Source organism: Colletotrichum siamense, assembly GCF_013390195.1.
Source record: "Colletotrichum siamense strain Cg363 chromosome Unknown KSG_Cg363_contig10, whole genome shotgun sequence".
Taxonomy (NCBI): Eukaryota; Fungi; Ascomycota; class Sordariomycetes; order Glomerellales; family Glomerellaceae; genus Colletotrichum; species Colletotrichum siamense.
In genome coordinates this window covers 3,295,735-3,301,734 of record NW_023501023.1, presented here as the reverse complement: position 1 = coordinate 3,301,734, position 6,000 = coordinate 3,295,735, and positions in this window count along the sequence as shown.

The window sequence follows — 6,000 nt, the reverse complement described above, 5'->3', positions numbered from 1 at the left end:
AATTAGATAGATTATAATAACTTTTAATAGAAAAATTACTACCTTTTAGCTAAGCTTATAGTTCCCTATAAAATACTAATATAATAATAGTATAAAATAAGATAAATACTAATATAATAAATACTAAGTCTATTACTAAAATAAGGCTTATATATAGAGAATTATAAAAAATAGACTAAAACCCCTTTAAGTTAGAATCTATAAAAATAGCTTTATTAAAGTAGTATAGAAAAAAAAATAAATTACTTACTTAGGATAACTAGAGTAATTAAAAAATTAAATTTACTTATTAATAATAGATTATAATAAGTAATAAAAAAAAGATCTATCTACTAAATATTATAAAGATATAAGAAGAATATAGAACTTAAAGTTATTATTAATAAATAAATAATATTTATACTAATTAATAGTAGAGCTAAAGTAAATTTTATTACCCTCTAAGCTATTAATAAGCTAGAAGTATAATAAAGAGGAAAAAAATAACTATACTCTTTATATATAGTAGAAAGAGAAGAATTTAAGTATAAAGGAGGTACTATCTATAATAAGACTATACCTTTTAAGATAAGCTATCTAAATTAAAAAGAAAAAATCTAATTTAATATTACTAATATAGGGATATATAATATAATACTAGGATTACTCTAGTTATAAATAAATAACTTATAAATAGATTAAAGCAAAAGCTAACTTTAGTAGGATTATAATAGTTTAGTTATTAAGTAGTTTTATAGAGAGTAAGCTTTAAACGAACTAATATAATAAGAAATAGTAAAATAATATATCTACTACCTTAAAGTAAAAGAAGCTATATTATAATAATTAATAATAGAAGATCTTAAGAATAATTTACTTCTATTTATCCTAGAAGAATATAAAATTTATAAGAAACTTTTTATAGCTAAGTTAAGAACTAAACTACCTAAATATATAAGCTTTAATTATAAAATCCCCTTTAAAAAAAGAAAAGAACTATAATTTAATAAAATCTATAGCTTTAACTTAATAGAAATAGAAACTTTAGATAAATACTTTAAAGAAAACTTTAAGAAGAGATATATTAAACTTTTAATATTATTAATAGGAAGTCTAATCCTATTTATACTAAAGAAGAATAAGAAGCTATAACTATATATTAATTATTATATATTTAATAAAATAATAATTAAGAATTACTACTTACTACTACTTATTAATAAAATAAAGAGACTTCTCTATAGAGCTAATTAGTTTATAGCTTTTAACTTTAAAGGTATTTATAATTTAATTAGGATAAAGTAAAGAGAAGAATAGAAAACTACTTTTAGGATATATAAAGGATATTTTAAGTACCTTATTATACTTTTTAGTCTTACTAATACTCCTATAATATTCTAAAATATAATTAATTTAGTTTTATATAAATATATTAATATTTATATAGTTATCTATCTAGATAATATTTTTATATTTTTATTAATACTTAAGTAATATAAAGAAGATATTTACTATATCTTATAAGCTTTTTAAGAAGTTAAGCTTTTTATTAAACCTAAAAAAAGTAAATTTTATACTTAAAAGGTAGAATATATTAGATTTACTATTACCCTTAAAGAAGTTTAAATATTAGAAAATAAGATTAAAGCTATTAAAAAATAACTAGAACTTAAGAACCTTAAGGAAGTCTAAGGATTCTTAGGTTTTATTAACTTTTACTAAAAATTTATTAAGAACTATAGTAAGATTAATATAGCTTTTACTAACCTTAGCTATAAAAATACCCTCTTTATATAAGAAGAACTATAATAAATAGCTTTCTAGAAAATTAAAAACCTTATTAGTAGTAAATTAGTCCTAATAATACTAAACCTTACTAAATAGTTTAAAGTAGAACTAAACTCTTTAGACTATACCTTTAGAGTATAATTATTATAATAAAACTTAGAAGGAAAGCTATACTTATATACTTTCTTCTCTTAAAAACTCTATAAACTTAAGCTTAACTACTAAATCTATAATAAAGAACTTATAGTAATAATTAAGGTTTTTAAAGAGTAGAGACCTAAACTTTTAGGAATAATTTATAAAGTATTTATATATTTAGATTATAAGAATTTTTTATACTTTATAACCTTAAAAGTACTAAATAAATATTAAGTTAAATAGTTAGAATTCTTATTAGAATTTAACTTCTAAATTATTTATTAAAAAGGATTAGATAATAGTAGAGCTAATACTTTTAGCTAATAACTAAACTATAATATCTTAATATCTAAAGAAATTTAAGTAATTCTTAAAAGAAATAATAATAGAGATCTAATACTAGCTATTAAACTCTTAATAATAGCTAGATAATTTAGTGCTAACCTACTTAGTAAATTAGATAATAAAGTAATTATAGAGTTTTATACTTATCCTATATATAGTTATTAAGGAATTATAAAAACCTAGAAATAACTATAATAATAATATAGAGAAAAGGTTATTAGAGAATATATAGTAAAAGTAATTAAGGATTATAAAGTATACTTAAAAAGTAAACTTACTTAATATTAACTTTATAGTATACTATAACTTTTACTTATACTATAAACTACTTAGTAATCTATATTTCTTAACTTTATTATTAAATTACTAAAGTTTTAAAAACTTCTTATAGGAGTATACTATAATAGCGTTTTTATTATTATAGACTAACTTATAAAGTATACTTACTTTATCTTATATAAAGAAGTAAGTAATGCTAAAGAATATATATATATATTTCTTAAATATATTATTACTAACTATAGAATACTTAAGGAGATTATATTAAATAGAGATAAGATCTTTACTTCTAACTTTTAGAAGTTAATTATATTATACTTTAGTATTAAATAATTAATATCTACTATATTTTACTTATAGACTAATAGATAAATAGAATAAATTAACTAAATCCTCAAAATATACTTCTATATATATATTAACTATAACTAAAATAACTAAGTAGTATTACTACTAATAGCTTAGTTTGCCTATAATAGCGTAATAAGAGAAAATACTAAGGAATCCTCTTTCTACTTAAACTATAGATTTAAACTAACTACTTATAGGGAACTTTAAGTAGGACCTTAAGTAGTTAAAGTAGTTACTTTAGTATAATAAATAAGAGATATCTAAAAAAATATATAAAAAGAAGTTAAATTTATATAATAAAGAATAATTAGATTTAGTAATAAATAAAGGATTAAGGGACTAACCTTAAGAGAGGGAGATAGCGCTTACTTTATATAGCGAAATATTAAAATAAAATAACTAAGTAATAAACTTAATTATAAAAAACTTAAACTTTTTAAAATCTTATAAGTTATTCTATTAGTTAACTATAAACTTAAACTTCTAGAGATTATGAAATACTACTTAGTATTCTATATCTTACTCCTCAAATTAGCTTTATAAGAATTAAGAATAAGGGATCTTATTATTATAGAAGATAATAAGCTAGAATATAAAGTTAAAAAACTACTTAACTATTAATATAGAGATAATAAGTAGGAATATCTTATAAAATAGAAAAACTATAGTTATAAAGAAAATATATAGGAACTTAATAATAACCTACTTAACTATTAAGAAAAGATTAATAAATATATTAGAATACTTAACTATATTAATCCTAGAGATAGACTAAGCCTACTTATAACTCTAGAAGAGTTTAAAAAATATATAAAATATATTAATAAAAAAGAAAAATAAATATAAAGAGAAATATAATAGAAATAAAGAGAAGCTAAGAAATAAGAAATATAACTCCTATTAATATAGGTATAGTTAAGAAGATATTTTAGACTAGTATAATAAGAAAATATATCTATTTAACTAGGAATATTAAAATATAACTAAAACTCCTTTAATAAGAAGTTTAGAATATTAGGATTTTAGTTAAGAATTAAATCTAAGTTTAAAATACTAAAACTACTTATAAATTAAACCTCTAATATAGGAGATATTACTAGCTCCTCTTCTATAACTTCTTAACCTTTTTAAAATACTATTCTTTTCTATTTATATAAGTAATCTAATTACGCTATAGATTTATCTAACTTAGTTTATATAGTATATAAAGTAGCTACTTTCTTTTTTAATACCTCCTCTTTAGCTACTTTAGTATCCTCTAAATAAGTAGCTTTATTTAGTAAGTAATTAACTAAGATAAGTCAGTATTAAATAAGAAAATATAGTTAAAGTAAAAACTTATAAGTATAAATAGTATTTACTACTATATTATAAGACTACTTTAAATAAGTATACTTATTATAAACTTTACTACTAAGGAGAAGTTTATAATACTTCTCTAAAGAATAATAATAGGAATAAGGTATATTAATAACTAGACTAAACTTAATAATATATAAAGTATAATTATAATAATAAAGAGTAGAAGTAGTACTTAATTTTAATTTCTAAATATAACTTAATATAGTATTAATATTATAAGTAAAATAAGAAGTATAATTAATAAATCTCTAACCTAGAACTAATAACCTACTTATATTAGTTTTAAGAATAAGACTTTTAGAGAGGGGACTTAATATTATAACTTATTATATAAAGATAATAACTAAATAACTTACTTAAATATTAAGTAGCTAGGATAAGATATTTATACTATAAGATTATAAGAATAATAAAGACTTACTTAATATAAAAGAACTATAATATAAGTTATATAATAATAAGATAAAGAAATAATTAGTAAGGTATAAGGGGAAGTACTTAGTAATTAGTTAGTTTTACTAACTAATTATAATTACTTTATATACTTAAGTAATTACTTTATAGTAAATAGAAGATACTATTTAGGACTTATATATAGTATAATCTAAGCTTTACTTAAGGTTAAACTCTTATAACTCTTTAATAATTAACTTAATATTTATCTTTAGGATACTCTTAGCTTACTTTTATTATAAATTACTTATTAAGTTTAAGACTAATTACCTTAGCTTCTAAAAACCTAATTTACTATAGCTTATAACCTATAACTTAAACTACAACTTAATATACTATTAGAACATATTAATCCCTAGCTTCTATTAGCAGACCTTACTATTAGATAGCTAACTATAATAATATAATTATATAGTTATTAATAGATAGCCTCATCTTTAGAGGTTCCATTCTGAAGGTACCTATGCGACACCAAGAATATATCAACGAATCACAAACACTACCTAGCGGAAGATGAATATCCCCAGCTTCCTTAAATAATAAGGAGTATATGAAACTAATCTAAGAAGTAAGGAAGTATATTCAGATCTTTACGAGTTTCTCTCAAGCCTAAGTATGCAGCTCACTTTCAATAACTAATAAAGAACATCAAAGATCGTTGAAGAAGCGTAGCTAGAACCCCAGTTTGATATAGGTTATTATGCTGTATTATTTCTCGATTTAGTGGGATGATACAACGGTCCATGTCACCATGTGCTATTTATGGTCCATTATGAATTCTTCTTCGTTATGCACAATTTCTGTGCGCTGCAATTTCATCGCTAATGATAAAGAATAATTCATCGAATCCTGAGTCTTGTGACTACGCAGCGACTGCAACGGGGGTAAGCGCACTTTGGGCACGGATCGACAATGATCGCAATGCCTCCATGAGCACACGCACACTATTGTAAGAGGAGGTCAGCTGTAGTAAACTGAGAAGACCAGTCTCTGCCTTCCCAGAGATAAATCTGTAAGAAAACATCTCTACTCACGCATCTCCAAACAAACCCATACTTCGTTCGCGAAGGAGGCTGGAGAGTGGGTGTTAGACATATATATGGGGAACAATTTATACATTCGAACCGTCGAGATGTATCGTTGATGATGGGCTTACCATGTCAGATATAGTGGTGTGTCGACGATTGGATAGAGTGCACCTGTCCAAAAGTACCTGCAGAGTGGAGAAAGCGTGAACGCTGAGTCTGCCTTGTTTCTGCCGCTACTACGTGCGCGCGAACACTCGCGCCTGCACGTTTTGGATGA